Source organism: Episyrphus balteatus, chromosome 3, assembly GCF_945859705.1.
Source record: "Episyrphus balteatus chromosome 3, idEpiBalt1.1, whole genome shotgun sequence".
NCBI classification, from domain to species: Eukaryota; Metazoa; Arthropoda; class Insecta; order Diptera; family Syrphidae; genus Episyrphus; species Episyrphus balteatus.
Genome location: NC_079136.1, coordinates 35162235 through 35185035, shown reverse-complemented (window position 1 = coordinate 35185035; position 22801 = coordinate 35162235). Strand labels below are relative to the sequence as shown.

The 22801-nt window shown below is 29.1% G+C and overlaps 1 protein-coding gene across 7 annotated transcripts in view; it reads right to left on the bottom strand.

Moving 5' to 3' along the window:
* Positions 1-10007, bottom strand: part of LOC129916605 (band 4.1-like protein 4) — a 282511-nt gene extending 272504 nt beyond the window's left edge. For 6 of the 7 annotated variants that reach the window (XM_055996640.1, XM_055996641.1, XM_055996638.1 and 3 more), the window contains exon 1: positions 8842-10007. The gene's annotated coding sequence lies outside the window, so the exon portion shown is untranslated. The remainder of the gene's footprint in view (positions 1-8841) is intronic. The other variant, XM_055996644.1, reaches the window with a different exon arrangement.
* Positions 10008-22801: the final 12794 nt, after the last annotated feature.

The window sequence follows — 22801 nt, the reverse complement described above, 5'->3', positions numbered from 1 at the left end:
TCACAATATTGTCTCTCTATAGAAATTGTTGCAGAAGAAGAGTATCAGCATTGGCATCGAATTTCAATTTATATACCAACAACGAAGACAACAAGAAGTGCGGCAAAGTTAAACAAATTAATTATTTCATTTCGTCTTGAGTTTCTTCTTCCAATTTTCCTTATATTATATATATATATTGTCTTGTCGGAGATTTTGTCAACAACGTCATTAGTGGAATATACAACTTGCAACCTTTACATTCATTTGCGCTTTAGAGAGTATACCCAGATAGAGATAGTTTATTTGTTTTTTTTTTTTGCTGAAAGATAAAGTTGCAACAATGGCAACCAGCAGAAGCAGCAGCACAATTTTCAATTCAAGAGATTAATTAGAAGAATTTTAGTTGTTTGTTGTTGTTTTTGTTGGTATTTTTTTTTTAGAGAAAGGAAATAGCATACTCAAAGGAAGATTAGCTTCAAGTTTTAAAAATCGATAAAATCCATTACAAGCAATGTTGTAATGGATAAAGTAAGGACACAAAAAAATAGGAGGAACTTAGTTAAAGATTTTTTAGTTGATTTTTTGTTCATGTCTTGTTATGGACTTTATTTTATTTTTGGTTTCTATACAAATAACTTGTTTGTTTATAAAGAAAAAGGTGACAATTTTGAAAGAAAAAAAAAAATACTGCAATAATTTTTTTTTATTATAAATATCGATCGAAAAAAAATATTACATTTAGTTTGTTAAAAAAACAACACAAAGTCTAGAAATTTTTTATGAACCACTTTTCGATAGCATTTTTTCATTCCAATAGTTTTTTTATACGATAGTTTTTTCATTCAAATAATTTTCTTAAACGATAGTTTTTTCTTTTGAATAGTTTTTTTTATACGATAGTTTTTATTCGATAGTTTATTCGATAGTTTATTCGATAGTTTATTCGATAGTTTGTTCGATAGTTTTTATTCGATAGTTTTTATTCTAATGAATGTAATATTCGATAGTTCATTACACTACTCTTCTAAAGGGTTCCAAACCCTTAGTATATTTCACCATAACAACACAATTAAGATAATTTTGTGATTTGGGCAAAGAAAAAACCAAACTTGTCCCAACATTAAGTTATTGGTTAAATAAGAGAGAACTTCGATGGTCACTATGGTGTATGCGTAACTTTTACTATTGAAAAATCTTATAATTCAAATTTTTCTATTCTTAAATAATAAAACTATCTATTTTTTTTTTGGTTCTTTTTTTCAAACAGTTTTAAGAAAGGTTATCAAATATGACTTGAAATTCTGGTGGCTCAATGAGAGTTCAACAGGTCAAAAATTTTAAATCACCTCTGGAAGCTGACAAATAGATTTATTAGTTCTTATTTTAAAAAATAATGCTAAATGTTGGGCAATTCAAGTGATGCATTTTAGTTTATCAACATGTTAAATTTTAAAATGTTAGTAAATTTATTAAAATTCTTAAATAAATTTTATGGGTTCACCCTTAAATGGACTAATACCACTTTCGTTACTTACAAAAATTATAAAAAAAAAAATTAAGAATAAACTTAAATATAAGTCTATATTTTTTTTATAGAAATTGGTTAACTAATTGGATTTTTTTAAGTGTTAAAAGTAAAATTAAATTTAAAACAATTTAATTTAAGAATTAATCAAATTTATTAGAAGCTGATGTATATATTTAGTTAAAAAAAATAAAATTTAAGTTTGACTTCTTAAAAAAAAAAAAAATAATGATGTTAATGAAAATAAGAGGATGGAAATATTTTTCTTAACTGACCATTTTTTTTTTTTCAAAAGTGTACTCATACCACATAAAAAAAAAAAAGGTCCGTCAAGCTGGGTACGCCACAACCGAAAATCCAAAATCTGAGTATGCAGGAATTTGTTGCTAATTTGTTGCTAATTTGTTACCCCAATCCCGAATTTGTTGCTCCTGCCCTTACCCCTTAAATCTGTGGCGTGCCCAGCTTGACGTCAAGCTGGGTACGCCACAGATTTAAGGGGTAAGGGGGGGAGCAACAAATTCGGGATTAGGGTAACAAATTAGCAACAAATTAGCAACAAATTACTGCATACTTATTTTTTTGAAATTTTGAGTATTACGTGTTTTTGCGTTTTTTCGTTTCATCCACATATGTTCCACAAATGCATTCAAGCTCCACAAGGCATTTTGGACATGAAGGGATTGGAATAAAAACTTGATATGGACCTTTTTGAAAAGGTTTCAAGGACCTCTTTCTATTGATACCACTTTTTTGACTGTGCGATAATTTTTGGGCGATTTAGCTTTTTTGCATAATCTGTTAATGTGCATTTGAAGGGCAAAACGTGGAGCAACAAATTCGAAATTAGGGTAACAAATTAGCAACAAATTAGCAACAAATTCCTGCATACTTACATTTTTGAAATTTTGAATTTTAATTTGTGGCGTACCCAGCTTGACGTCAAGCTGGGCACGCCACAGATTTAAGGGGTAAGGGCAGGAGCAACAAATTCGGGATTGGGGTAACAAATTAGCAACAAATTAGCAACAAATTCCTGCATACTCAGATTTTGGATTTTCGGTTGTGGCGTACCTACCCAGCTTGACGGACCTAAAAAAAAAAAAAAAAACAGCTCATTTGTTGATACATAGTCAGTTTTAAGCTATCGACGCTTTTTTACTAATAGTAAAATGAACTACGATACAGTTTAAATGTTTTGCCTTTTTTGTTTAAACTAAGTGTTGCTTAAATTAAATTAATCGTAATCGCAGTTGATTAAACTGTCAAAAAAAAATACAATAAAATGGTGAATGATAAATCAAATCAAAAAATAAAGTAAGTACCTAGGTAAATTGTTTTCAGTAAAAAAAAAATTAATTCCTAAATAATTCATTTTGTAAAAACTTGAGATTGCATTTTTAGTCGAGAAAATTTTTTTTTAATAAACTGCTCCAACAATTTTAATATTTGTTAACGTTAAATTCTTTGTTGTTAAAGAGTTTTAATGGAATTTTTTCGTTTAAAAATTAAAACCATTCAAATAGACGTGATTGTTATTTTAAACACAACTTTTTTTTAACATTTCTTTTAACATTGAAAATTTATCATCAACCATCAATTTTTTACGAAATTATTTATCTAAGCCAAAAAATTCGTGAAACCTAGTATTTTTTTGCCACAACACTCAATATTTCAGTTCTGTTCACTTTTTTGTGGCTTAAAATTTCGCCACCAAAATCATCAAACACATACAAAATATTTTTCAATAAAAAATAATAAAAATAAACATATCAATGACTGAGAATTACATAGAGTTGACATACAACCATATGCCTAATTCTCACATTCATTGATATTGATGTATCAATAAAGTCAACAATCCAATTAAACTCAACTAAATAACTATTTATGAATTTGTATTGAAAAAATAATTTTAAATTATTTATTTTCATTACAAAAAAAAAATAGAAATTATAATAACGTTTTGAATTTCCAATTAGATTTTCTAGTATTTGCAACTTAATTATAAATAAAACAACTATATTGGTATTGATTTAAATTAGATAAAGTAACATATTTCCCACAAAACTCTAAATAAATACACACAACATTTGTAATGAAGTAACATATCAACCACAAAAAAAAAATTGTGGTAATATACAACTACATAATATCATAAATTCAGTTGAATTTGCATTAAAATCACAAAATAAAAAAAAAATAAATACAGAGCACGCTTTAATCTTGTTTATATTAAACCTTTTGAGTGAAAACTTTGTGAACCTCATGACAATAATGACAAAACCATAATTTAAATATAACGAGGAGAGTATGTGTATATTTATCAATTGCATTGATATATAAATTTTATTATAGCGATACTCGTATTTTATGTTGTTTGTATTTTTTTTTAATTTTTTTTTTTGTTAATGGTTTTTTTTTAAATACAGAACATTGAGTTATGAATTATTGCTTTATGGTAATGATCAAATTAAAATTAAAATATTTAACTCAGGCGAACATATAATAATAATATAACCTACGTTAATATTTGTTTTGGGATTTTTAAAGAGTGAATTAAATTTACCATCAGTGTTTATTAACTCCCCATCGGTTAAAAGTTAATAACTTGCAAAACAAATTCACTGTATTAATATGCAAACTTTTGATATTTGACTTGTGAAAAAAAATGCAAATGTAGAATTAAGTACTTTAAGTAGATTTTTTTTAAATTAATTTTATATTTTGTTGCATTTTTTTATTTATTTATTTTTTTTTTTTGTAATATTTTTAACATAATCATTTGTATAAATGTATTTAAGCTTTCGACGAATTTCCATAAAGTTAATAAAATCGATTTTTTTTTTTCAAAACTGTTACTTTATTTTTCAACAGAATTGTAAATAAATCCTTTTTTTAATGGATTTGTTTTCCTTTACAAATTAAAAAAAAAATATTGCAAATAAAAAAAAGTTTCATTAAAAAAAAATATTTATTGCAACTAAAAAAGAATTGGCATTAAAATTTTTTTTATTTCAGCTAAAAATATTTTGCATTAAAAAAATATTTTATTGCAAATAAAAATTTTTCTGCATTGAAAAAAAAAAATAAATGTAAAATGTGTGAATTAAATATTTTTTTAGTAGTCATCAAATTTCTTACAATTTTGGCTGTTTGACCATACATTAGCTATGTTAACAATAATATTGAACCGAATGTATGGTCAAATAGCCAAAATTGTAAAAAATTCGACGAATATTTAAAACAAATATTTAATGCACATATTTTGCATTGAACTTTTTTTTTAAAGCAGAAAATGTTTACTTTTTTTTAATTCAAAATGTTTTTATTTGCAATAAAAATATTATTTTATATGCAAATATTTCTAAGTTGCAATTACATTTTATTTAAATATTTTTTTTATTTTTAAATGCATTGTTTTTAATTGTTGTTTCTGAATACCCATTATTTTCAAAGTTTTATTTTTTAAACTTCAGAAGTAACTTAAAAATTCCCATTGAAATAAAAAACCTACTCACAAGAGGAATACAAATCAAATCAAATTAATTCCTAGACTAATTTAATAAATTTTTAAGTATCATGTTGAAAAGATATTTTATTGGACAACATCAAAAATACAACATTAAGAGCCCTTAAAATGTCGATTGGACAGAAAAATATAATAAAAAATAAAAAATAAAAAAATTCAACTTGAAGGCAAAAGATTTTTATTATGACCACTTTGCTCTTCTTATTATGTTCTTTTTCTTTTTCAATGCTTTGAGTCTTTTTTGATTTGTATTAATCAACAACTTGTATCTTCTATATTACTATAAATACCTCCTCCTCGTCGTCATATTCTATTCTACTACTTAACTAAATGGAAGTTTATTACTAATTTATTTTCAGTAATTTCAGTGCTTATTTTGAGAAGGGATAATTTCTTATCCATCTTAAGCATTTATAACGAAGTAAAAGTGTAGTTTGAGAAGAAGGAATAAAATACGAGAAGGCAAAGGTATTGATATAATTAAAGATCAATCGTTAACTCGGAATAAATTGACTTCAAGTAATCAAATTAATCAAGCAAATCAAATGTGTGTAGTTTCATTTTATTATTCGAAATAGAGACTATACACTAGATAAAATTTACTCACACTTGTTTTGTGTTTGGGAGTTGTTATATGTCCATCAAAAATAAGGTTGAGGGTAGGCAAAAGGAATATGTATACTCCATTAATCAATTGAGATAATTGAAGTTAACGATTCGCTGAATGGTTCATATTTAAGTGAAATGAAAATAAAATTGGTAGTGAAGAAATAGAGGACAGAAAATTTTAGCCAGCCTAGTAAACAATGAAGACAAAGAGAAGGCATTCGAGTGAAAAATTTGACTCATTTACTCGCTAACAAAAATAAGAAAAGTTGCTTCATTTTTTAGGCAAATTAGGATTTAAATTTTAATCATTACTTAAAACATAGCAGTTTAAAAACAAAATATAATTCCATTTTTTAAAATTTATAAACTTTAAAAGGTAAACTTTTAAAATATTTGATTAAATAATATTGGGCTCGTTTAAATTTTGTTTTTGCATAATAGGTATTATTAATTTAAATTGTATTTTGTATTTTAAAGTGGTATAGATTCATTTTTGCATGTTTCGAGATATTTAAGGGTTTGCGTTTTTAAGTGTTTAAAAATATGGGTAAATTTTAAAGAATTCAAGTGATGCATTTTTTAATTATTAACATGTTTGGTTTTAAAATGACATAAAATTAATTAAACTTCTCAAAGAAAGTTAACCGAAATTTAAAAAGACTACTTTTATTAATAATACAAAATAAAAAAAAAAATAATAACTGTTTCATAATTTTGTGTAGACATTGTTTTAAGAATTGGATTTTTTTTTAGTGTTAAAACTAAAAATAAACTAGAAACAATTTATTTCCATATGAATAATAAAGTTTATAAGGGACTGATTTATTTATTTGGTTAATAAAATTAAATAAAAAATAGACTTCGATAAAAATGCTTTTTTGGGTTTGTGACAAATAACATAGTAAGAGGAAGAAAATTATCTTTCTTTATTGACTCATTTTTTTTTCAAAAGTGGACTTATAACACTTTCAAAAGAAAACGGCTCAATTATTTGTTTTGAAAGTTATTTTGTATCAAAACGAAATTTTTAAAAATGTTTAAAAGTATTTCAATATTTTATTTTAAAACAAGTTTTGTGTAAACCACCCAAACATAAATGTTGATATCTAAGAAAACTGTTATCTAATTTGCGAAATGTTACAAAAATTTCGGTAAATGTAACGTAGAAAAAAAAAATATAAAAAGAAATAGAACAAAATTGAATTCATCATTAAGGTATATTTCTAGAAAAAAATATTCCAAAATCGCTAGATCGTTTTAAAATAAAGTTGGTCCGTTATTTTATAATTATTGATGTTTAAAAAAAATTTTTGTTTTTTAGTTCCAAAACTATATTTTTTGAAAATGAAGATTTTAATTTATGTATATTAAAGCAATATTAAATTTTTTGTAAAAAAAATTGTTTAAATTGAACAAATTGTTTGGCAGGTAGTCCGAAAAAAAAAAACAAATGGTTCTATAGCAAATATTGTTAATAAATGATTTTCAAAATAAAAAACGTTTCTCATTAAAGATAGACCTTAAATCTAAAAACTAACACCCGATTTTTTTTTGTTATAATCGTAGAATCAGTTTTCGAAAAAAGTAAACATTTCTAATATGTGTAGCTGACAGAAAAGTCGTATTTAAAATTTTAAAAATCAGAAATTTACCAGTTGAAAAAAATGTTAAAAAAATATTTTAGAAAATCTAGAATAAAAAAAAAAATTTTAAAGTTTTGACTTCAGGTGAAAATGGTAGAATAAGATGAGCTTAAAAGCCTAGTGGATTAATAATTTTTAATTTTGTCATGATTGTTTGCGTTTTATATTTTAAGGTCTTACTATCACTGTTCAAACCTTAAGTCTTTTCAATGCACCGGACTATCTTTAATCATATTTACTTCAATTCAAAATAATTAGGAAAGTTTTAAGTTTTTCCTGACAAAAAAAAATCTCTGAAAATTCCCAAATATTTAGCTTTTACCCTATTTTAATTTAATTTAAAAAAAATACCTCCATCATCCTAACCCATCTATCATCAAATCACCCCTTAAAGTCAACAAAAATAAACATTCCAATACCACTTTTACATCAAAACACACTCAACAAAGTTACAAAAAAAAGTCTACACGAGAAAATAAATTCAGCAAACTATGTATCAGCAGCATCAAACCAAACAAACAACCAAAAAAACAAATAAACAAAACATCTAGATCAACACCAACTCAAGAGTCAAAAGCAAAAACAAAAAAAATAAAAAAAAAAAAAACATTCAAAGAGACATGATGTTAAAGTTAAAGTTTTATACAAACCACATGCTATTAAACATTAGTCATGAGTGTGTACCAAAACCGAAGAACCAAAAACCTACCAACACAACGTTTAAGTTAGAATATCTCATCCAAAAAGGTACAACTTTTGTAGGGTTAACCATATAGCTAGACTTCCCCCAGAAGACAACTACTCTTGTCTACTTATTGGGCCTCCATATTTCCAAAGTCTCTCTCTATAGCATTGCTATATAGTAACCTATAAAGTCATAGAAGTTACCTAACATACCGCTCTAATGTTTCAACTTCAACTTTATATTCAAAACAACAAACACAAAGTACTATGAACGGTGCTGCGCTTGCTGCGCCATAGACGCTGGAGACGGGACGTGAAAATTTCTTTCCCTAATGTAACCAAACCGACCAACCTAACCAAACCAACCAACTAACGTGCAAATAATAAAGAATACCCAAAAGAATGACATAGGAAGAGAGATAAATAGATACTCAGATACAGAGATACCCCCAACTCGACGCCACCGAAGCCGACCATCAACCGACAACGACGAGGAGTCTTAATTAAAGTGAGAAAAGTGCTGTAGTATTTCAAATGGCACGACCATGGTGGCACGGGGCAAGAAGTTATACAAATGGCCACTTCCTCACCGCCACTTTTTCAGGGTAAAGGTATCAAGTCCCACAACACCGGGAAAGAGAAAAAAAACCAAGAGGGGCTACAGCTTCACGCGGAGCGCCGACAGGGGGCGGAAAACAAACTGCCCACTCTATCTCTTCCGGCAGTTTGTGTCGATATTTGTGTCGACCAGCAGCGTCAGCCGAAGAAGCCTTAGAACTTTTGCAACTATGGGCACAAAACGAAAAAAAAATAAGACCCAGACCCAGGAGAACAACTAGACCAGTGGCCAGGGCCACTTAAGTTACCTGTGTGCTCCTCATAGGCTCTTAGCCTCTGCCCGATGATCCGTTTTGTTGCAACAACTGCAATACAGTTTATCTGCTCTCTGTTGGAGGTTTTTTTTTTTTGTGGATTCCTATGTGTGGACGAAGGCGATGGAGATGGCGATGACGATGACGAAGACGACGACGACGTCCATCTATCCAACGACTTTAAATGATTTAAAACGTTCCGCGATGGTGTTGTAGTGCTCTACGACGACACGCTGACGAGACGAAGAGGATTTTAATAGACACAAAGAGGTGGTGGACAAAGATGTCCAAGCCGTGAGTGATGCGCCTACTCACGTACACAGCGCACACGGTACAGAGGATACACCTCCTCTATTATAATAGCGAACTCCAGTTAATCCAGATTCAAGAGCGATCGCTTTGAGTGACTATTAGTGGCACTTATTATCTCATTACAATCAAATTTATACAAAAAACACACAAATTGGGTTTAATCATTGCATCTTGCTCGTTCTGCGACTTGACTCTTGAAATCATAAAACCGCACGCAGACAACGCACACAACACGAACCGAACGCACACAGCACGCCAGCACTTCAGACAAAACGGTTTTTAATTAAATTTTTACCGCCAAACAAATTTTCAAAAATACCTTTGAAAATATTTTTGTATTTTATTTAAATACGGACATCCGTTTTTCAGTTGGGCGCCAGTTAAAAAATTGAAAATTAAATTTCATCAAACCATCACACTAAAAACCGCAACACTTTGTTCGCACTTGAGAATAAATTTACCCGTTCCCCCGTTTAATTTATATCGTTGATGTCGGTTGGAAACCCCCTTAACCCTCAGACACACGAGAACAAACGAACAAACACTCCAAAAACCCTCCAAAACCGAAGGAAGGTAAAAAAAAACGTAAACGATTCAAATGAACCAAATAAACCACCACAAAGTATTGAACACACTTTTGCGGCCTATGTGTGCCTCTTCAACTTTTTTCAGTTTTAAAACAGAAACTTTGAGGAAGAAGAACTTCGTCCCCAGGTCCCACTCTTGGTATAACCAAAAAAGAGTATTCAGACTCAGAAATCAAACTCAAACTGACTGTGTGCGGAGGACTGATGTGCAAAACCCGAACCTGACCAGCGCGTTCGAATGTCAATCTAAGACTGAAATTGAATTCGTTTTACCAGGTTGGTTTCGGCTTGGGGCCTGGCTACAATGTTTATGTTGCCCGCACCAAACAGTCAACAACACAACCAGCCAACAACTTTGATGCTAGCCTTCGTTCGTTGAATGGGGGGATTTGGGGAGTTATATCAGACAACCCATGGTGTTTTGGTTTGAAGCAATATGATGCGGCAGGCGTTGCTGGTGCTCTCTAGATTTCTCTCTGTATGGAAGCATGGTAATTATTTTTCGTTGCCGGTTGTTTCTTATTTTTGGGCTCCAAACAGTGTCACACAGTGGATGTGATGGGGGATGAAATGTGCTTCCCGCAGTTTGGCATGGTAAACAGAGAGGTGTTTTTAGTGAGAGAATTGCTGAGAATGTTTTTGTAAAATGAACTTTTGGTTTTTAATAAAGCTTTAGCAACATTGGAGTATGGCAGCATGTTGCTGGAATATTATAAGGTAGTGCATACATTTATTGGTTCGAAATATTAAATTAAAAAAAAAAAAAAAAACACAATAGTAATGTATGAAAATTATTCATTCAAATACTTTAAATACTTAGATAAAACCACCTAGAATTTTTGAACATTTTTTTTTTCAAGTTAAGTATTACACCTGAAGTTATTATGTCATAAACAATACAACTGTATACCTACATATTTTGTTTTTAACTTAAACTCATTTCAACAATTTTTTGTTACACCAATGCTTTTGAGTAACATTAAAGTTATGCAATAACAATTTTACAAAAAGTAGGGGAGAAGGGGGTACATTTGACATTATTTTTTTTTTTTTTTTAATTACTGTTAGTATAACCTTGAATAGTGAATAAAAAAAATAATGTTTTCTAAAGAAAGTCATTTTGTCAAAAGTGCCCCGGGACCCTCCATTTAAATATCATTTAAAATTAATCGATGTCTATTTATTTTTAAATAATTTATTTATTATATATTTCCCCAAAATCAACGTAAAACTGTGCTCACAAAACTTGACACAAAAATCGTAGTCAAAAATTAGATCAGAAATACAGAAAACACGAAAACTCCGCGTATGAAAGACTGCTAAATTACACAAATTAACACAAACTAAGCTTCTTTCTTCATCAAAACTATTCTTTATTAAGGGCCCGATCATACCGAAAAACGCAAAGTCAAATGTGCCCCGGTGGCAAATGTACCCCCGCTTACCCTAGTTATATGTAGTTGTTCTTTAATACCTGTCTAATAACATACTGTTTACGGGTAAGTCAGAAATCAAGAAAACGGTTTTTATGAAGTAAAAAAAAACAGGTAGGCTTAAAAACTTCTGATACAAGCAAGTAGTGCAAAAACACGAGCATTCAGTTGGCCTCAGAAATGGAACAATACAAAACCGTTTAAGGATTTAAAAAAAATTCTATCTTTTACTAGATTAAATAGGGGTAAAACAAAATTTCAAAAAATTAGCTATTTTCTAAACTCGACAATGTAAAGAGTTGAATTTTGTTTATCAATAGATAAATTTATTACAAGACTGACAATGGTATTGACAAAATTCTAAACAATTTCAAAACCAAGCTATTAATGGTTTTCTAAAACTAAAACATGTGGTAGACCTTTGACAAAGTAGTGATTATAGGTAGGGGAATTTTTTTTGACAATTTGAAAAACGTCATTCAAAAGAAAATTAAAAAAAAAGTTAGGGGTCTGATACGGATTTTTTTTTAAGTCTCTGCATTTTAATTTTTTGTAGCATTTAAAAAAATCTCAAGCTTATAGAACATGTAGTTTATGACAGTGCGCATACATGTGCAAAAAATTGGTATTTCAAAATGGTTTTTGACCGAATAACGGGAAAAACAAGTTTTTTGACCTTTTTTAACCGTTTTTTATTTTTCTCTTTATTTCTTCAACAGATACAGGTTCTATCTTTTGATTTTAAGCAAATACAAATTTGATTTAACTTTATTGTGCATCCTGATGATGTTACCTTTCATTTTGTATATCACACATAACTGTACATTCACTACAGTGGGAAGTACCGTAATCTCAGTTTGGAACTTCGACATGGTTGGCTTTAAAAAATTCTAACTTTTTTTCTAGGTATCGCAGAAATAAGATTGAAACGTCATATGAAAGGTGAAATTATAAGCTTTTACATGATATAAAATATTAAAGGTTGTCTAAAAAAATTGATTCAATAGCGTGAGAACATAAAATTATATGTTTTTTTTTGCTTTTGTTGATGAAAATTGATCGAGTTCAAAAAATTCTAGCTCTTTTTGTAGATGCCTAATAGATATGAGCGATGTATATATTATGAGCCGAAGCAATAAGCTTTCAGGTGGTATAAAATTTATTATAGGTTGTCATATCAAAAAAATTAATTTTTGGGTGATGGAAATGATTTTTTCACTTTTTTCATAAGATGTGATTGTTTTTAATAAATTATTTTTTTATTATTTTATTATTTAGAAGAAATATTTGGCTTTTCAATGGCATAATTTTTTTGTAAGTTTTTAAAATAAAATAATTTATATAATGAGAAAAGAAAAAAGGTAATTTTTTTTAGTTTTTTCTTGTAAATTATGATTGTTTGAAATAAATAAACGCTAACGTAAAATCATCGTCCGTAAACCGGCTTAGCAGACAACCTCTTTTTTGAAATTTTATTTTAATGGACTTAAAATTTCTACAGAAAAGCGAACCAATTTTTTTTTTTTTGTAGATTAATAAAAATTTTATATAGTAGGTGTAGAAGTAGGTAGGTAGTACCTACCAGGTACCTACCTACATAAATACAATGAGAGAAAAAACAACTTAAAATCAACGAAAATCACGTTGATTCATCTATTTTTTGGAATGATTATTTATGCGTTGAAGACGATAATTCCAAAATCAAAGTAGATGTAGAACATTGTTAGTTTTAAGTGGTTTGTAGATATAAAACGTCCTTAAATCGAAACTGTTTCAACTTTGAAAAGAAGCATAAATTTAAATAAAAAAAAGGACCACAAGGTTGGAAATTAGGGTGATAAAATTTAAAATATTATTATTAATGATAAAATTATTCTTTTATGAATGCTATACTCCCAACTAACAATTTTACTTCCACGAGGTTAAGATTTTTAATTTCTTGCAGCTATTATCTCTACAGGGCTTGTATTTAGTTTGTGAATCGAAAATTCAAACTTTCGAGGCTTAACTTTCGTTAACCGCTTCCTAGAAACCTAGTGCAAGTGCAATCTAAAAATTTCTACAAGCATTAATGTAAACATTTCGTTTAAATTTCAATACGGCCACATGAAATTCCATTGTAGAAGCACAAGAAATAAAAGCCAATAACTGACTTCTTTCAAATGGCTTTGCAAAAGAAATTGTATTAGAACTACTTACAAAATCTTTATGAATGCTTTCTATTTTTTTTATCCAATTCGAAAATTATTAGACTCAAAAATGACTTAGGTATGTATTTAAGTATGGTAGAAGTACCTACAACTTATACAATTGCCTTAAATGCATTTATTATTATAATTCTATATTACCGAAATTATGTCAATAGTATATGAGTCGTGATAGTCATTAAATAAAAAAAAACATTACGTTGAATTTCAAATAAACCGCATTAAACGGTTTTGCCTTTTTAAACAAATATTCCACAAAATAGATTTGTTATAGTTACTGCATTTTAATATTTGAATTAAAAAATTGTTGAATCATTGTTTTTGATTGAAAATATTACAAAGTATGTTTTATATTACTTTCAAATATAACGATTTACATAAATGTTTATTTTGTATCTCGGTATGAGAAAAAAAGAAGTTCAATTTCAGGCGCATGCGCGAAAAGCTTTTAGTTTTATATGTTTGCCTTAGCGAAGCGAAGTTAGGGGACATTTATTTATATTTGTAGAGATCCTTTAAGTACAAGCAAAACATTGTAAAAAGCATTTAATTTTATAAGTTTGCCTAAGCGAACTAATTTTATTTCTAGAAGCCCTGTGAAAGTGAGTACAAGCTAAATTTTTTAAACTGTCAGGCAAACTCATAAGAATAAGAAATATTTGGATAAGTGCCATTATGGTGACCATTTTTTGTTTTTTTATTCATTGTTATAAAGAAATAAATAAAAAAGTGAATCTTTTCATATCGGTAATTGGTTTAAAATAGTGATATTAAAAATGGTTTACTGACCAATTTGGAGTAAGTAGAGAAGAAAGGAAAACAAGATTTTAATCTTCTCCACTTATTTAATTATAAAATATTGATAGACATTTTAGATTTTTACCTAAGTTCAAAACAAAGTTAATTCTCTTATTTTTAAGAAAAAGCCAGAAGCCCAAAAAAATTAAAAATTTTTTTTCTGCTTCGGAAAAATGCAAGTTGACGGCATCCGGGTGAAACCTCTAAAGTCTAAAAAAACCGAATTTTTCATATATTTTTTTCTGCTCCAGAAAAATTGTTCTTGAGTAAAAAGTTATTCTCTTTCATCTTCTCAATAATGATAAGATTTGACAATCAGAATATAATATTATTAAGTCTTTATTAAATAATTTTTTACAAGATAAAAAAAATCAGAAAATACCTAACCAAAAATAATAACTTTGAAAAAAAAAAACACAAATGGTCACCATATTCTTTAAGATAGTGCAACTCATCAGGAATTAAGTCGAAGCCCTTAGAAAGTTCTGGTTTCAACTAGTCCAAATTTGAAACTCTTTTATTATGTATCTGAGTAGCTCGATGGGTAAGGTACCGGACTTTCAATCAGGATGTACGAGGTTCAAATCCAGCAAAATTCGTCAAGTAAGTAGAAGTTTTTTTCTTAATAAAATTGTGTTTGGAAATTTAATTTCCAAAGGCAAAACTTGTCTGGATGGAAAACAAAGAAGAAAATGAAAAAATAAAATGCAATAGAGGTACACAAAAAAAAAATGAAAAAAAATATTTTTTTTCTTTATTCTATTTGGGATATACCTCGTTAAGACTTTCACAATCATTCCACAAGTCTGCTCAGAGCTTCTATATAAAAATAAAAGCCTGCAACAATAATACACATTTTCAAATTTCAAATGTTGGTTGTTTCTATAAGGCATTAAAGACATGTTATGAGTCCTTCCAATCAACTTGCATATGACTCTTCTAAGGCCTATCAAGCTTCTCGGGTGGGCCAGATGGGCTTCTCTATGGTCGTATACAAGCAATATTTCTAAAATAGAAACAGCTTCGTTAGATCCTTGTGGAAGTAAAATTGTTAGTTGGGCTAAGCTTTAATTTTCTAAGTAACTGTTATCATAACAGCAAGTACCTGCTCATCTATTTCTTGCATTTTATCTCTGAAGTAGAGCTGTAGCAAATCGTATGTATTCGTTACTAAAATGCGGGTATTCACTTCAGTAACGAGTAACGAAACGTTACTTTCTAAATAGTATCGTTACTCGTATGTTTCGTTACTGGGTACTGAAGTAACGAAACATACGAAACGTACGAGATACGAAACATACGAGTAACGACGCGATTCCAGTTTCAATACTAAATCCGATGTAAGAGATACGAAATGAAGTGATACATTCAATTTGTCGCATTTCGCATCTCGTGTCGGTATCGTAACCATAGTCAGAATGCTAACTGCAGATAATTATCTTGAGTTTCCTTTGTCTCGATTAAAACAGTAGTGCCAAGGTTCAATAATCATTGTGTTATCGATAATTTATACAGAAATATCAAAAGAGACGTTTTTGTATTTTCTCTATTTGGCTGAAATATGTTTATATCCACGACGCAACCAATCTGTTTATGGCCTTGGTGTTAATGGTATTGATATTTAGCTTAAGAATGTACAAAAGTTTAGTTTATTTTCGGTCCAAATTTTCAACACAAAAAAAAGCAGAGAAAACGAGGTTTGAAAATCACTCTCAATAGAAAAAATAAATGAAAAATTGTTCGACATGGTTGTATTGAAGTGTTAATATTTCGAGATCTGCGCGTTGCACTTTTGAAATAAAGGTCTCTAAAGAATGTTGATAAGATTACTGAAAGAATATAAACAAAAAAATTACCAAAGTCTTGTCTAAAAATTTGGAAAAAAATCAAAAAAGTTTCCACGTTTGATTAAAAAAAAAAACGAAAAAAATTCAATATAGCTACCTTTAAACTCTTATTACATGAGAATGCCGCAACTAATTTTAATGTTTATGACCTTAAAATGTAGCTTAGATTATAGAAATTGTTTTTCGTTTTTTTTTCAAAAAAAAAAAATTTTTACACCCTTATACCAATGTACGAAACATACTTAAAATACCAAACATACGAAACGTATCAAATGCATGAAATATACGAAATGTACGAAAGACACGAAGCATGCGAAAGTAACGAAAGTAACGAAACATGCGAAACACACGAAACATACGAAATATGTGAAAAATGCGAAACATACGAAAGTAACGAGTAACGATATTATTAATGCGGGTACTAGTATCAAAAGTAACGTATACATGCGGGTACTCATTTTATCGTTACTTTTACAGCCCTATCTGAAGTGATGGAACTGAAATGAATGTAAATTTTGATTTAAAAAAAAACAGTGTATTTAAAATGGGCTATTCTAAAATTTAATCCCTAACAGACGCCACTGGCATTTACACAAAAAATAAATGCAACCATAATACCTACTGTCTTCTTCTTCATAAGACTTAATTATCAAAAAAAAAAGAAAAAAAATTATAGAATTTTCCTTGAACACACATCGATTCTAGACTTCTGAAATCATCTCTAAAGTAATCTTCTTTTAAATCATTCTATTGACACTTATAAAAAAAACATTGTTTAAACAATCCCTGGCCTTCATCTCTATTGGAAGATGATAATAAAAGCTTATGTAGGTATTTAAACAATTTTATAGAAATTTGCAGCCAAGGTTGTTTCAATTTTTTAAAGGTCACTTGTCGTCAAACAAAAAATCTTAACTTTAATAATTTCAAAATATATACATAAAGACTTAGCACAGCTTGATACCAGACCGTTGACGAGAGACAATATTTCGAAAAAATTAGTTTAGAATAAAGGAATCGTTGAACGTAGAGTTGGAGTACAAAAATCGCGCGTTCATTGCATATTGTACTCTCGAATATTTAGATAGTCGCCTATGCAAATATTGAAATGAACACAACAAAAAAAAAAAAAAGCAATGCTCTTGTCTCGTTAATTAAAAACTGTTCAATGTTTTGCAAACACAGACAGTCAGAAAACTTCGAGAGTAGGTACCCATAGTCATAGTGTGGTCAGGTCGGTCACTGTCAATGCAATAGTATAGCGAAACATATTTATGTTTTTTTATTCTTTTTTTTTTTTTTGTTTAACTTTATCGACGAAATTGTTAAGTAAATAGTGGAAAACAAATGAAATATTAAATTGAACGTCTATTTATGAGGACTATCTACTCCTTGTTCCTTGTTCTTTTGTGTTTATATTATACCATTGCATCAGTTCAAGGTTGCTGGCGCGCCAGGATAATGGTCAGATGGCCACAGATGAAGCCAATTAATTTAATTCAAATAAATATTAGCTCTTCACAGATATATCCACAATCAGGATATACTGAAAATATGGATATTTATCTCTGATGAATAAATGTAGCAAGGGTATCTACAGAATAAAAAAAAATGCATTGTTTCGACTTTATTGAAGTTATTGAATCGTCAAATATAAGAGTGTACTTTGCATTCGAAGCAGAGTTAATATCCTCGTTTTCGGTGTTGTTTTTTTTTTTTATTAAGTAAATATTCTTTTCTCATCTTTTAAACACTGAAGAGGCAATTTTATCGACTTCGTTGCAGATTTTTAAACGTTTGCTTAAGTATATAAACACGATTGAGTTTTTATCGAGCATACGAAATCGGAAAGATTCCAATTATTTTCTGAAACCATTCATGTTCTCATCTTCAAAAAATAGAGTCTTATGAAAAATTATGAGTTCAAACGCTTTACTCACAATTATATCAATGAAATAACCTTGGGAATGAAGAAGCCAATTGCAACCGTGTTATACTTACTTGTGCCCACTTTGTCATACAATGACACTCAAAAATCAATGCATACGTATCAGAAACTCCTTTTAGCTATTCCAGACATTTAAGTAATTTTTTTTCATTGCATTTTATCTCATATCCTATTTGTCCTTTTGACTGAACTAATGCATTCGATTAAAAACCATTTCAAACGTTAATGATCCCTAAAAGAACGAATTCAATGCTATACAATGTATATCCGAAATGTATGTAGATGTATAACTGAGTGGGCAACAATATAATACTACTTGGTACGGCTATCGTTATTATATACAAAATAAGCCAACATTGTCCAAACAATCTCCTGCAAAATGGCAAAACGATAATTGCAACATATTAATCTAATCAATTACCGTTTCGCCTCAATGACTTTGATGATTATTGGATATTTTTCTTCAATCAAAAATAATAAAAAGGATATACAACAAATGGGGGGTTATACACAATGAAGGAGGTTTAACATCGCTATATGGTGACCATACACAAACCTGAAGTATTTTTATTTTCTCTACATGGCAAAAAAAATAAACAAAACGAACTACTAGTTCAAAGTAACAATCTTCTTAGTATAACTAAAAATGCAGCTTTGTTATAATCACTAAGACCATAACGTACAGACATAATATAAGTAAAATAATACAAATTCTAGATGTCGAAACTCGAAACTGGTCCTATCTCAAAAATGACAAAAATATAGTTGCGTCAATTTGAGTTTTTCTATATTTTTCATCAAAATTGCAGCTGTTTCTCAATAGCATAATTATTGCTTATCATTATTAAGATAGTCAATAAAAAAAAATAAATTTTGTAAGAAAAGAATAAATTAATTAAATTAATTAAATTCCCAGGACTGGTTTAAACAAAAGAGTTGAGCAGCAAACTTTATTATTTTATTTCTCTTAATTTTTTTAACTTTGCTTTACCATTTGATACCATAAGATTAAGGTTATATTTTTTAAACATTTCACTCAGTTGAAATGGTTTAAGACTTGAATTAATGACAAATTTAAAATGCTGTTGATAAAAGAGGTCTTAAAAGTTACAATTGTCGAAATCGATTTTTTAACAATTAGAGAGAGTTTAAGTCCACACTATTTTTTTGAAACTTAAAAGCTTTTTTGGGTGTTTAATTTTAAAGACTAAATCAAATTTTGATCTCTAAAACAGCTCCTTTTTTGATGATTTTTGTTTTTTCTTGAAAGTTGGTTCAAAATGCAAAATAACCTTTATGGTTTCAAACTGAAACTCGTTTGTATTTGTTTATAAATTAAAATTAAGATTTATAGATAAATAATTTGTATTATTGTTTTTTTTTTTTTAATATGAAATCCACTTAATTTAATATACTATAGGGAAAGTTAACGATTTGTGTCTGTCTCTATCTAAAGCAGCAGTTTAACATAATCTTGCAATTTGCTTCACATGCACTGCGTAGGTAAAAGTTTTTGGTAGTTCCCTAGTGGGTAAATTGATTTTTTTTTTTTTTGACTAAACTTAACGGATCTAATTGTTATATGACTAAAATAAAAAAGGTTATTTTTCTAAAAAAAAAAAACCAACCAACGATTTTCATAAAAAAAAAATACGTTTATTGGGGCCAATAAACTCGTACGTTCGAAATAAAATTCTTATAGATAAACGTCGAGGCTAATTCGAACAAAAAATTTTATACAGGCCGAAGCGTCTTATTGCTAGTAGCCGTAACTGTCAAAAAATTTCAAAACTTTTAGTTTTGGATTAAGAAAAAATTCAAATTTTTTCATAAATCAATTTTTTGATAAATTCTTTTTTAATGTTTCGAATAATAATTTCTTTACAATATCTTTCCAAATTTAGTTATAAATTTTTTTTTTTTAATTTTTTATTAAGAAAAAACTAATGTAAAAAGTTCCTTCGATTTTAGAAAAAAAAACGAAAATTTTGTTGTTATACCAAACATTAAATGTTTAATGATTAAAACCATTGCAAAGGTTTAAAAATAATTTTTATTCAATTGTTTTTTTTTTTTCTTTTAATTTCTAATAAAATGAATGAAAAAATTAAATTAAAATTTTTGTTAGGTATATGAATGCTATAAAAAAAATCTTAACATTCTTAGCTACTTTTACCATAAGCGCTAGTATGTGAATAAGGGTGAGTCAAAAAAAATCGAAATTCGTTTTTTCGATTTTGTACTCCGAAAAATCGATTGCTCTAGACACCTCTAGAATATACACACCAACTATGAGCTCTTTATATTAATGGGAAGGTCCTCCTCTTCGCAATTTTCCAGTTTTACATCAAGCTTCTACTAAAAAAAAAATCATTTTTTATTAATTGACTTTTGAGCAAATTTTATACGAATATCTTCTAAACGGTTAAAGCAATCAATTTGATGCCAAGGAATTTTTTGTAGAACGTTTAAGCCCCTACAAGAATATCTTGTTATTTTGAAAATAATGAAGTTTCAGTGAATTGGAAAATTTTTAAAAGTAAAAATTGTTTTTATAATTTTTTTTAACTTTGACCTCGAATATCTTTAGAATGGTTAGATTAATGAAAAAAGTTAATAAGACATTTATTGTGGAACAATCTATTTCCTAAAAGAATATGTCATGCGCGTTTGATTATAATAATTTTTCAATTTGTTACAAAATTAAGAACAAAAAACGAATTTTTAAAGATTTTCGCTATTTTTGGACCTCAAATATCTATTAAATTGTTAGATAATTGAAAAAAGTGTCTAAGGCTCAAAAGTTAATTAGTAAAAAAATGATTTTTTTTTAGTAGAAGCTTAATGTCAAAATGGAAAATTGAGAAGCGGAGAACCTTCCCATTAATATAAAAAGCTCATATTTGGTGTGTATATTCTAGAGGTGTCTAGCAATCGATTTTTCGGAGTACAAAATCGAAAAAAACTAATTTCAATTTTTTTTTTTACCCACCCTAATGTGCGTTTATTTTTTTTTTTTTTCTATGAGAAATTTGGGTAATCTTTTAATGCTATTTACTATAGTTTAGTTTTTTCTCACAGATTTTTTAATTTCATTTTTAAGACAAGAAACAAAACAAATAACTTCTTGAATAATGAACAACCACTGATATGAAGATGAAAAACGCCTGAAAACTAAAACAATCTATTATGTATTTTCAAAAAAAAAAAAAAAAAAAATAACTTAAAAAAGTCATCCATCTATTCTTGCTGTACAAAAAAATTATGGTCACCCTAAATTATTTTTATCCATAGTTCGGCATTTGATACACTCAATACATATGAACGATACTGAACCTGAACAGAACAATAATATGAAAATATATTGACCCTGCTTATTATACCCACACTCTACAGTCTCCGAACCCCACCATCCTCTCTAATACCTATCCCTAAACCATGGATACAGACCGACCGACAAGACGGAAAGAGAATCAGCGGCAAACAGACGATTTCTATGTTTGTAACAATAGAAACACATTTCCAGCCAGTAATTGGATTCTCAAATCTCAGACATTATGCCAGTATTTTTGACCGAAAACGAAAAAACAACTTACGCACCGAAAACAATTTGCTTCTTAGATACGTAAAAATATGTGTATATAAGACTCCGATAAGATGATTAGGGTGCCGCCAATATACCAATACCGCCTTAGGCCATTTGTTGTTCGTTCCTTCTGCAGAAGTAAAAACCCAAAAAATAACATTGTCTACCAATAATTATTTTACCAAAAACGTTTGCAACACAATAACTACCGTCACTCCCTGAAGCTGATGGAGTTTATATAGTTTTGCGGTTGAAAAGATGAATATGTGAATATAAGTCTCAAGATCAAGTTAATTATATGGTTCTAATACAAAATTTTCATGGACCGCATGAATCGATTCAACACCAAATATATCGACAAAGTCTGCTTCTAACGATTATAAAGAGTATTCAAAGCGAAAGTACTCAAATCTCAAACTCATAAGAATGTGCAACATGCACCCGATTGCATGGCAGATCGAGATCGGGATCGAAAACCGGACCGATATGACCGTCCTCCATCAGAGCCAAAGTGTTCAGCACGCAATGTAAAGTATCTCCCTCGGATGTGTCGGTTATCGATGGGGAGATCGTAAACAGCCAAAAAAATTGATGCAGCGATCGTTGAACTCCTCGATCGATCCACAAAACACGAACAAACCAAATCAGAAAGTTAAGTAAAGCAAAAAAAAAAGATCGAAAATCCGAAGCTGGACCGCCTAAATGCTTTTGTTGAAAGATTTTCCAGCCCCGATACCGGACGATATAATTTTGACAGATTACATCTTATTGGGCGCTAGAGGGCATGTTGTTGGAGTTGATTTTTGTGTGTGTGTATTTTGTGTTTTTTTGGTTTGTTTCGTTGTTGGAGCGGGATCTCCAGCAGTGAGTTGTTTAGTTTGGATATTGGGTGCTTCATTCATTGAAGTAATATAGTTTTTTTAGTTTTTTTTTTCTGTGGAGTTAAAGTGGCCATAATTTAGATGCTTCGAGGCAGGAAATAGGTTGGAAGAGGTATGACTTTCGTGCGTAAGAAATTTTGTATTCAAATTTTTTGGTCGCTCATAGTCGTTGTTGGCGTCTTCGTCGACATCTCGAGTCATGACAGTGACGGGATGGTGTCGTTGTTGAGTTAAGACTTTGAAGCCTCAACCACGACCACGAACTTGAACTCACTCTCGGGGTCTTTTGAATTTCAATTAATTTTCGTTTAACGGGGCGTTTGTTGCTTTAACTAATTCGTTTCCCTTTAATTTG